Here is a 13,035-nt window from a genome sequence, read left to right on the forward strand (position 1 = left end):
GATCTTTATAGTTCACGATGTGAGAACCGAAGTTCTTATTCTTATTAATTTTAGTTTGTCTTTCTTAGTTCAGTTTTACGTTTTTATCTTTTTGTTTTATTTCAGGAGTTCATGACCAGAGGTTCTAACACACCTTTGGTGCCACCACTTGAAGATCCAGAGTCTGCAATTCACAAAAAGAAGGATAAGAACGTGAAAGAAGATAAAACACCAAAGAAAACGCCTTTACAAGAATTCAAGTCAGTGTTCTCAAAGAAGTCGGGGAAGAAAACGGGGGAGTCAAGTTCATCTTCAAAGAACAAGAGCAAGCTTGAACACTTAGATCAAATACCTATCCAAACCGAGTCCGAATACGATACCGAGCCTGAATTTGAAGAACATACAAGTGAACCAGAAAACGAGCCAAAGAAAGAGATAGCGAATATTGAAGAAATGTCCATGGGAGCTTACAGAAAGAGAATTCGAGATGATGTTGGTCCAGGTTTAGTACAACCTTCTATTCCTGCCACTGCCACATTCGAGCTGAAATGACATATCCTTTCTGTACTAAAGGATATCCCATTCTATGGAAAAGATCATGAGGATGCGTTCAAGCACTTAGATGAAGTGAACGACATTGCTAATTACTTCTATGTCCCGAATGTTAACAGAGATACCGTCTTGCTAAGGATGCTTCCCGTCACCTTTAAAGGAGCTGCAAAGGATTGGTTAAAAGCACTTCCACCTGGTACAATCACTACTTGGGCTCAAATGCGTGAGCAGTTTCTAGACCAATTCTGTCTACCATCGAAGATAGCTAAACTCAAGAAGGCAATAGCTAATTTTAAGCAAAACCCGGGGGAGTCACTTTACGAAGCATGGGAGCGTTATAAAGGGCTATTAAGGAATTGTCCTCAACATGACCTTAACATTCAACAAGAAGTGTCCATATTCTATGACGGGGTCAATGTAATGACAAGACAACTCCTTGATTCTCAAGGACCGCTTACAAAGAAAAATTCAGGCGAGGTCAAGGAATTAGTTGAAGAATTTGCAAAACATTCTCATGAATACCACAATCCAAGGAATGAGAGCGTGAAAGGAGTTAGGGGTACACATGCTGACGAAATGGCTGCTATGGTGGCTGTGACAACCGTCAAATTTCGGTCAATTCAAAGTCAACAAGTCAAACCGGTCAACTCCAATAACCCTTGTATGCTAGGGTTTACGTTATGTAATCACTATACAATTCGCTATTTTAATGAGAAATCCTCATTTGGAAAGTTCATGTGTTTGATTTTCCTTAGCCTTAACAGTGCTAAACAACGAACCAAAGCGATAAAACACTATTGCACAATCATCGGGATTGTGTACGACACTAAAACACGGTTTAATGGGGTTTACGAACCTTGCGTTGTGAAGCCGGACACTCAAATTAATCACAAACGAAACCTCTCTAAATCGTTTTCACTCTATCTCTTTCTAATTGAAATCTCTCCCAAATCTCTCCCAAATCTCTCTCAAAAGTTACTTTAACTTTTTGTAATCATTTGGGTCATCTCGACCCTTAACCGGGTCAAAAATCGCTTGAAACGGGATAAAAACGAGTAAAATAGCTTTAAGGATCCGAAACCAAAGCTTCTGGTCCGAAGCTGTGTCCGATGTCCGAGGTCCGAAGGACCAGTGCCCGAAGCGAAGCAGTGTCCGAAGTCCCGTGTCCGAAGCGAGGTCCGTCCGAAGTCGTGTCCGTCCGAAGCGAGGTCCGTCCGAAGTCTCGCAGGGTCCGAAGTCCAGGCCCTTTTTACCGGTTTTTCGACTACGACTTCGTTTTAACTCCGTTTTTCATTATTTTAACGTGGGATTTTCACCCAAAACTTTATTTTATAAACTAAGGCCCCAAAATATATAAATCTCCAGGGTTTTTATAAAATATATTAAAAGAATTGGTGATTGATCTAATTATTGAGGGAATATTTGCTTTTCCTTAATTTATGGCAAAAGCAACCCACTACCACTTCACTCTATGACCAGCCACTCTTTCCCACTACCCCTTGTCTCCTTAGTGGACTTTTACAGCCAATCTCCAGCTCTTCCCACGTTCTAAGAGCTGGAGGATTGATCCTCTCTCCTCATTCTCCATAAAACTCTTTCATTCTACACTTAGCAACCAAGAACACTCTCCAAAATTTTCTCATCTTTTCTCTCAACTTCAAGAACTTCAAGGCTTTCTCCAGGGATTTCTTGCTTCAATTAGTAAGTATCTTCATCATTCACATAATTATTAAACTCCATTCTACTCAAAACATTGATATCTTACACAAGTTCCATCTTATTCGGTGTTAGATTTTCGAATCATCAAGACATCTTCTTAGTGTTCTTGAGTTGAACACTTCCTTTCTCTCATTTTCATCTACTGAAACCACATAAGGTGAGTTCATACCCATACATTTACATGTTTTTCTTAAGTTTTAAGGGGAGAATACAAGTAAAATCACCAAGAACACAATTAAACTTTTTCTAACAGATTACATCAGAAAAGATGGACGTTAACCACGGACTGTTTTGGTCAACTTAAATATTTTAGTTTTCAAAACTGTCTCAGGTGCAAGTAGTTCAAACTCTTAGCTTTAAAATGGCTACTTGCACATCTCCAAATGATTTTTCTACAATTAATGGTGATTTTTACAAAACTGCCTGTCATTTCAGAGGCAAACCCGGACCAGTCTGTGATTATAAACATTTTCACCTCTGTTAGAGATCACTAAAAATCATGATAAAATTTACGAACAAACTAGACTCATATTCCAAACTCTCAAAATTTGCGGATTTGGATTTAGAGCAGTGATGATTTTTCTATAAATTTTCTAAGAACGGTAACAGAAACTGTTTTTAACGAAAAGTTGCTGTTAATTTCATTTCACCTTGTAACATGTTGAGCAAGGTGTATATCTTTATGTGACTATATGTTACTGCAATATATGACATTTTATCTTAATATTTAGACACACATCAGTTTACAAATGGATTTGGTCATATAAAATATAAAGAATAACAAGTGATTATAATCAAAGTAAAATCGATACATTCAAACATTAAATAAACTATTTTGAATATAGTTTGCATACATTACCACGTACTACCCTTGGTTGATAAACTATAATAGGTATAGTTTATGATACATTACATAACACATACATTTTAAAAAGGGTACATTTATACAAAGGATATTTTCATTAAGCAAGGTACGGCCATACGGTACCAAGTTTTCATAACACGAAATTCCGTTAATGACTTTGTGAGACAATTACTTCAAATTACCATTAAGTCCTGTATTGTAACCAGAGTCTCCTTGAGGGAGAGCGTGATACTTGTGTATAGATCTATATTGGGTTTGACAAACCCACACCTAAACTGCATGCAACAGTTAGACCGATAGGTCTGGGGTGACAAATGTCATAACATTTCCGACGCCTGAAGAACGTCGTTTTAGGCAACCTTGGTCATAGTATGGTTATAATAAACTCACATAAAGTATTAACAAACATTGGAATTTACGGGGACTTCATTAAAATTTAACGAGTTTATGTCAATTTAACTTTTGCATTGTTTTACTATAAATATGACAAATTACTTGTACCTTTCGGTCTTTGGGTTTTAAGACTACATTTACACATTAAGGAAAATATTGGATTTTTCTAACACAAATACTACTTTTACAAACGAAAAGCTTATGAACTCACCAACCTTTGTGTTGACATTTTTTTAAACAACTTGTATTCTCAGGAAATCATTAAACAGGTAATCAAGTGCTTTTGAGGATGGGACGCTAAGGCGTCTACTATTTCATATTTTATCAATATATTGTAATTGATTCGTAAACATGTAATTCATACAATGATGTAATTTTTTTCAATTATATATATGTTGGTTGTGTTTGCTTGAATTACTATTACAATTGCTGTTATGATACTATACATGAAGTCCTCCACCCCCGGACGTTTCCGCCATCCTTGGTTTGGGGGTGTGACAGATTGGTATCAGAGCGCAGTTTATAGTGAATTAAGTATATCAAACCACACAAGATATACAAACTATAAACACAATTGGGACTAATAGTCTCTGATTTGTGCATTTTTCAAATAAATATACCTTTAGAAAATAAATGATTCTTTTTATTAAAAAGTATAAATACATGCATACATGCTCACATAGTGTCATAACTAGAAGAACATAAAATAAAAGAAGAGGAGTTGTACATTATGGGTATGCCTTGGTATATGTAAATCAAGTCTGGGAAGGATATAGCCTGATCAACTATATCTGTCCGGGAATTGACTTGCATATACCGGGGGATGGTCAGGATGGACAACAAATCTAACAAACTCGTCTTACCGCTAGTACGCCTCATTCACGAAGCCGGTCTATAAGGGGGGTATAAGGTTGTTGCCTGTAAAATGGCAATTTAATGGGTGTCCACTCTCACCCACCGCTTCCTTGATCGGTGGAGGGTCGTTAGCCGAACGGGTAAGACAAGGACTTATACATTCTCATTAAAAGTATGATGAATATTATAAAGTAACTAAATGCTTTAAGAACTCGAAACTAAACATTTACAAATACTATAGGAGTATTTTGTGTTACTATAATAAAAATATTTTATACTTTCATTTTACCTCATAACCCAATGTATTGGGTCAATAAAAAAGTATAAAATCGTATGTATCGTAAACATACCGGAAAACAACGTAATAATATACTTTATGTATAAAAGATTTCTCTCCCTATAAATACACTTTTACTAAAAGTACATTGGTTTACGACTTATGACAGAACCATGCCGCCAAGAAGAAGACCAAGACCTTCCAGCAACACAGCAACACCTCCTCCGCCGCCGTCTCCACAGTTTGATCCCGCGATGTTCCAGGCTGCAGTAACAGCAGCCGTAGCAGCCGCAATGTCACATATAGGGACCAACGGAGCTGGTGGTTCGGGATCGGGAGCTACACACTCTATCCACGGAGACAGTACGTGGCGTGCAAAAGAGTGTTCATACAAGGACTTCACAAATGGTAAACCCGACAACTTCAATGGAAGCGGGGGAGTCATCACGTTGATGCAATGGTTTGAAAAGACCGAAGTAGTCTTTCAGGTGTGCTCCTGCCCCGAAGCGAGCAAAGTTAAGTTCGCAACCTTAACCTTCACCGGCCGGGCCCTTACTTGGTGGAACTGCCGGGTTAAGTCACTTACTCTCGAAGTGGCTAGCTCCATAACCTGGGCAGAACTAAAAACGTTGATGATGAAGGAGTACTGCCCGAGAGGTGAAATTCAAAAGCTGGAACAAGAACTCTGGAACCTCAGGATGACGGGCTCTGACCTTGAAACCTACACCACCCGATTCAATGAATTGGCTCTCCTCTGCCCAACCATGGTTACCCCGGAGGAGAAAAAGGTGGAGCGATACCTTTGGGGACTGTCTCTCCACGTGCAAAGTAGTGTCCTGGCTTCAAGGCCAACTACTTTTGACAGTGCCAGGGAGCTGGCACAACAACTTGTTGACCACCGAGCCGGTCATAATACTACAACCACCACCACTGATAAATCAAAAGGGGGAAACAACAAAAGGAAGTTCTGGAACGAAAAGAAGAGCCAACCAGCACAGGACCCCGCTAAGAAGCAACAAATTATTGCTGTCCATGCTGCCACTAATGCTGCCACTACTACTACCACTCCAGCACCACCGAAGCCATATGCGGGAAAACTACCTAAGTGCAACAAGTGCAACTTTCACCACAATGGTGCTTGTAGGGAGATGCACTGTAACAACTGCGACAGGAAGGGGCACACTGCTCGTTTCTGTAAAGCGCCGGCTCAACCAATCAACCAAGTCGCCAGTACGGGGGCAACCCGGACCTGCTACAACTGTGGAGACGCAGGTCACTTCAAAAGAGACTGCCCCAAAGCACAAGCCCCTAATGCTGGTGGAGTAGGAAGAGTCCTGGCAATAGGACATGGGGAAGCAGTCGAGGATCCCACGGTGGTTACCGGTACGTTTCTCCTCAATAACTCTTATGCATGCGTACTATTCGATAGTGGAGCGGAGAGGAGTTTCGTGAGCCACCAATATAAACATTTACTTGAACAAAATCCCCAATCACTAAAGGATACTTATGTAGTAGAAATGGCAAATGGTAAAGTAGAACGCACTAGCGATATATACTCAGAATGTACTCTCACTCTAGACAACCATACATTTAAAATTGACCTGATGCCAGTCACCATAAAAAGTTTCGACGTAATCATCGGGATGGATTGGTTAGTTCCTCACCGTGCCGACATTCTATGTTACGAAAGGGCCGTTCGCCTCAATCTACCAAATGACGAAACCCTTCTTATCTATGGTGACAAACCTAGTGCAAATTTACAAATCATCTCATGCATCAAAGCCCAAAAGTATCTCCGGAAGGAGTACCACGCCTTCTTAGCCCATGTAGTAGACAAGAAACAAGACGTGAAAGACATCAAGGACATCCCCGAAGTGTGTAACTTCCCGGATGTGTTCCCAGAGGATCTTCCTGGTGTACCACTCGCACGACAAGTCGATTTCAGAATTGACTTAATACCCGGAGCTACCCCCGTAGCCAGAGCTCCATACCGCCTCGCACCATCAGAAATGCAGGAGTTGTCCAGTCAGTTGACCGAGCTTTTGAACAAAGGGTTCATCAGACCAAGCTTCTCACCTTGGGGAGCACCAGTCCTTTTTGTAAAGAAGAAGGACGGATCCTTTCGCATGTGCATCGACTATCGGGAACTAAACAAGCTCACCATCAAAAACCGATATCCTCTGCCCCGAATCGACGACCTTTTCGACCAACTCCAAGGAGCAAATTTCTTCTCAAAGATCGACCTAAGGTCAGGCTACCATCAGCTACGAGTTCAAGAAGAAGATATTCCCAAAACTGCATTCAGAACTCGCTATGGGCACTACGAGTTTGTGGTGATGTCCTTCGGTTTAACAAACGCACCTGCGGTATTCATGGACCTAATGAATAGAGTGTGTCGACCCTACCTAGACAAGTTTGTAATCGTATTCATCGACGATATCTTGATCTACTCGCGAAGCGAAGAAGAGCATCGCCTACATCTACGCCAAGTGCTAGAGACGCTAAGAGCGGAGAAGCTTTATGCTAAGTTCTCTAAGTGTGAATTCTGGATTAGAGAAGTGGATTTCCTTGGACATGTGGTAAGTGAGAAAGGCATACATGTGGACCCCTCCAAGATCAAGGCAATCGAGAATTGGTCAGCACCCAAGACGCCAACCGAAATTCGACAATTCCTTGGGCTTGCTGGCTACTACCGAAGATTTATACAAAACTTCTCCAAGATTGCGAAACCACTCACCACCTTGACGCAGAAAGGTGTGTTATTCAAGTGGGAAAATAAACAAGAAACTGCTTTCCAAACGTTAAAACAAGCCCTATGCAGTGCACCGATCTTGTCTCTCCCAGAGGGAACCGAGGACTTCATAGTGTACTGTGATGCTTCGAATCAAGGCCTCGGATGTGTGCTCATGCAGAGAGGGAAGGTTATCGCGTATGCATCAAGACAGCTTAAGACGCACGAGGTTAATTATACTACGCACGACCTGGAATTAGGAGCAGTGGTATTCGCTTTGAAGATCTGGAGACACTACCTCTACGGCACGAAATGCACTATCTTCACTGATCACAAAAGTCTTCAGCATATCCTCAATCAGAAAGAGCTCAACATGCGACAGAGGAGATGGGTGGAGTTGCTGAATGACTACGAGTGCGAAATTCGTTATCATCCGGGCAAGGCCAATGTAGTGGCCGATGCTCTAAGCAGGAAGGAGTACTCGGGCCGCCGAGTAAAATCCTTAACAATGACAATCCATTCCCACCTGACCATACAAATCAAGGAAGCTCAACTGGAAGCTTTGAAACCAGAAAAGGTGGCAGGAGAGACATTAAGGGGAATGGATAAAAACTTAGAAGTCAAGGATGATGGAGCACGTTATATCATGAACCGGATTTGGACACCGAAGTTCGGTGGACTCCGAGATGTCGTCATGAATGAAGCACACAAGACTCGATACTCCATCCATCCCGGGTCGGGTAAGATGTATCTGGACCTCAAGAAATTATACTGGTGGCCGAACATGAAAGCTGAGATTGCTACCTATGTGAGCAAGTGCCTGACTTGCGCTAAGGTCAAAACAGAATACCAGAAACCATCCGGGCTATTACAACAGCCGGATATACCTGAGTGGAAGTGGGAACGAATAACCATGGACTTCATAACCAAGCTGCCTAAGGCATCAGGCGGGCTTGACACAATATGGGTAATTGTAGACAGATTGACCAAATCAGCACACTTCCTACCAATAAAAGAAACCGACAAGATGGAGAAGCTGACTAGAACGTACATCAGAGAGATTGTACGACTCCATGGTGTGCCGATATCCATTATCTCTGATAGAGATAGTAGATTTACCTCGCGGTTTTGGCAGTCTCTACAAAAATCATTGGGAACTAGGCTTGACATGAGTACGGCCTACCACCCACAAACCGACGGACAGAGCGAGCGAACCATTCAAACGTTGGAAGACATGTTAAGAGCTTGTGTGATAGACTTCGGTAAAGCATGGGATACCCATCTACCGCTTATCGAATTCTCCTACAATAACAGCTATCATACTAGCATCAAAGTCGCTCCATTCGAAGCTCTTTACGGTCGTAAATGCAGATCACCCCTGTGTTGGGCTGAGGTGGGGGATTCACAGCTAGCTAGAGGGCAAGCCTCTAATAGCACTCTCACCGGTCCAGAAATCATCCGCGAAACCACCGAAAAGATCGTACAAATCCGAGCACGACTTAAAGCCTCAAGAGACCGACAGAAAAGCTACGCAGACAAGCGGAGGAAACCCTTGGAATTCCAGGTGGGAGACCGAGTCCTTTTGAAAGTCTCACCCTGGAAAGGCTTGATACGCTTCGGAAAGCGTGGGAAGCTGAATCCAAGATACATAGGGCCTTTTGAGATTCTCGCTAGAATCGGCCCCGTAGCTTACAAACTCAATCTACCCCGCAAACTTAGTAATGTGCATCCTACCTTCCACGTCTCGAACTTGAAAAAGTGCCTATCCGATGAGACTCTCATTATTCCACTCGAGGAAATCGAGATCAATGAGAGCCTCAACTTCGTGGAAGAACCTGTGGAGATCATGGACCGGGAAATCAAACGAACGAAACAAAGTCGTATTCCCATCGTGAAGGTACGTTGGAACGCTAAACGAGGACCCGAATTCACCTGGGAACGCGAGGATCAGATGAAACAAAAGTATCCACATCTCTTTCCAAACTCTTGAAATCCCAGTCAAAATGAAAATTTCGGGACGAAATTCCTTCTAACGGGGGGATGATGTGACAACCGTCAAATTTCGGTCAATTCAAAGTCAACAAGTCAAACCGGTCAACTCCAATAACCCTTGTATGCTAGGGTTTACGTTATGTAATCACTATACAATTCGCTATTTTAATGAGAAATCCTCATTTGGAAAGTTCATGTGTTTGATTTTCCTTAGCCTTAACAGTGCTAAACAACGAACCAAAGCGATAAAACACTATTGCACAATCATCGGGATTGTGTACGACACTAAAACACGGTTTAATGGGGTTTACGAACCTTGCGTTGTGAAGCCGGACACTCAAATTAATCACAAACGAAACCTCTCTAAATCGTTTTCACTCTATCTCTTTCTAATTGAAATCTCTCCCAAATCTCTCCCAAATCTCTCTCAAAAGTTACTTTAACTTTTTGTAATCATTTGGGTCATCTCGACCCTTATCCGGGTCAAAAATCGCTTGAAACGGGATAAAAACGAGTAAAATAGCTTTAAGGATCCGAAACCAAAGCTTCTGGTCCGAAGCTGTGTCTGATGTCCGAGGTCCGAAGGACCAGTGTCCGAAGCGAAGCAGTGTCCGAAGTCCCGTGTCCGAAGCGAGGTCCGTCCGAAGTCGTGTCCGTCCGAAGCGAGGTCCGTCCGAAGTCTCGCAGGGTCCGAAGTCCAGGCCCTTTTTACCGGTTTTTCGACTACGACTTCGTTTTAACTCCGTTTTTCATTATTTTAACGTGGGATTTTCACCCAAAACTTTATTTTATAAACTAAGGCCCCAAAATATATAAATCTCCAGGGTTTTTATAAAATATATTAAAAGAATTGGTGATTGATCTAATTATTGAGGGAATATTTGCTTTTCCTTAATTTATGGCAAAAGCAACCCACTACCACTTCACTCTATGACCAGCCACTCTTTCCCACTACCCCTTGTCTCCTTAGTGGACTTTTACAGCCAATCTCCAGCTCTTCCCACGTTCTAAGAGCTGGAGGATTGATCCTCTCTCCTCATTCTCCATAAAACTCTTTCATTCTACACTTAGCAACCAAGAACACTCTCCAAAATTTTCTCATCTTTTCTCTCAACTTCAAGAACTTCAAGGCTTTCTCCAGGGATTTCTTGCTTCAATTAGTAAGTATCTTCATCATTCACATAATTATTAAACTCCATTCTACTCAAAACATTGATATCTTACACAAGTTCCATCTTATTCGGTGTTAGATTTTCGAATCATCAAGACATCTTCTTAGTGTTCTTGAGTTGAACACTTCCTTTCTCTCACTTTCATCTACTGAAACCACATAAGGTGAGTTCATACCCATACATTTACATGTTTTTCTTAAGTTTTAAGGGGAGAATACAAGTAAAATCACCAAGAACACAATTAAACTTTTTCTAACAGATTACATCAGAAAAGATGGACGTTAACCACGGACTGTTTTGGTCAACTTAAATATTTTAGTTTTCAAAACTGTCTCAGGTGCAAGTAGTTCAAACTCTTAGCTTTAAAATGGCTACTTGCACATCTCCAAATGATTTTTCTACAATTAATGGTGATTTTTACAAAACTGCCTGTCATTTCAGAGGCAAACCCGGACCAGTCTGTGATTATAAACATTTTCACCTCTGTTAGAGATCACTAAAAATCATGATAAAATTTACGAACAAACTAGACTCATATTCCAAACTCTCAAAATTTGCGGATTTGGATTTAGAGCAGTGATGATTTTTCTATAAATTTTCTAAGAACGGTAACAGAAACTGTTTTTAACGAAAAGTTGTTGTTAATTTCATTTCACCTTGTAACATGTTGAGCAAGGTGTATATCTTTATGTGACTATATGTTACTGCAATATATGACATTTTATCTTAATATTTAGACACACATCAGTTTACAAATGGATTTGGTCATATAAAATATAAAGAATAACAAGTGATTATAATCAAAGTAAAATCGATACATTCAAACATTAAATAAACTATTTTGAATATAGTTTGCATACATTACCACGTACTACCCTTGGTTGATAAACTATAATAGGTATAGTTTATGATACATTACATAACACATACATTTTAAAAAGGGTACATTTATACAAAGGATATTTTCATTAAGCAAGGTACGGCCATACGGTACCAAGTTTTCATAACACGAAATTCCGTTAATGACTTTGTGAGACAATTACTTCAAATTACCATTAAGTCCTGTATTGTAACCAGAGTCTCCTTGAGGGAGAGCGTGATACTTGTGTATAGATCTATATTGGGTTTGACAAACCCACACCTAAACTGCATGCAACAGTTAGACCGATAGGTCTGGGGTGACAAATGTCATAACATTTCCGACGCCTGAAGAACGTCGTTTTAGGCAACCTTGGTCATAGTATGGTTATAATAAACTCACATAAAGTATTAACAAACATTGGAATTTACGGGGACTTCATTAAAATTTAACGAGTTTATGTCAATTTAAATTTTGCATTGTTTTACTATAAATATGACAAATTACTTGTACCTTTCGGTCTTTGGGTTTTAAGACTACATTTACACATTAAGGAAAATATTGGATTTTTCTAACACAAATACTACTTTTACAAACGAAAAGCTTATGAACTCACCAACCTTTGTGTTGACATTTTTTTAAACAACTTGTATTCTCAGGAAATCATTAAACAGGTAATCAAGTGCTTTTGAGGATGGGACGCTAAGGCGTCTACTATTTCATATTTTATCAATATATTGTAATTGATTCGTAAACATGTAATTCATACAATGATGTAATTTTTTTCAATTATATATATGTTGGTTGTGTTTGCTTGAATTACTATTACAATTGCTGTTATGATACTATACATGAAGTCCTCCACCCCCGGACGTTTCCGCCATCCTTGGTTTGGGGGTGTGACAGTGGCAATGCTAAATACTATGGACTGGAGATTGACTCAAATGGACCAATCAATTCATGCAATTAGAGTTGGTTGTGAACGATGTAATGGGCCACACTTGACTAAAGATTGTCGTTTGGATGAGTATAGGAACAAAAAGGCTCAAGTTTGCTATTCAGGTGGAGATAAATACGATGAAGACTGGAGAAAACCAAAGAAAGGGTGGCTTCCATACGAAGAATACAAGAAGCAAAAGGAAGAGAAATATAAGCAAACTGACCGAGGCTTCTACCAAAAAGAGTAGCCACCAACCGAGAAGAAAGTGGACTTACAACACATGTTGAACCAATTCATGGAAGCATCCGAGAGAAGACAAGATGATACCGATGCAGTGCTAAAAGAACACATGAATATGATGAAGGAACAACACAAAATGATGATTGGCCATTAAGCTTCATTAAGAAATCATCAAGCATCGATTCAAAGTTTAGAAGTCCAATTTGGTCAACTTACTACTTTGTTTAATAACAAATTATCTTCACAACCTCCCGAAAAGAAAGTTCAATCTCACGTCATGGCCATTGATACTGAAGAAGAGGCGATTTCTGAGTTTTTCGAAGCACTAGAAGAGGAGCCACAGCAGTCCGATCCAAAGCCGAAGAAGCCAAAACTCGAAAACGCGAATGTTGCTGGAATAACGAGACAACGTCGTAAGACTCATTTCTCCACGTCGTTGGGAGAGTTGCCAAAGAAGATGG

General features: G+C 40.4%; 1 non-coding gene across 1 annotated transcript; it reads right to left on the minus strand.

Moving 5' to 3' along the window:
- Positions 1-798: 798 nt before the first annotated feature.
- On the minus strand, positions 799-905 carry LOC145161925 (small nucleolar RNA R71). The gene has a single exon (XR_013738782.1). It is a non-coding gene; the product is annotated as a small nucleolar RNA R71 (small nucleolar RNA).
- Positions 906-13,035: the final 12,130 nt, after the last annotated feature.

Source organism: Lactuca virosa, chromosome 2, assembly GCF_052849685.1.
Source record: "Lactuca virosa cultivar CGN04683 chromosome 2, Lactuca_virosa_CGN04683_v6, whole genome shotgun sequence".
Lineage (NCBI taxonomy): Eukaryota > Viridiplantae > Streptophyta > Magnoliopsida > Asterales > Asteraceae > Lactuca > Lactuca virosa.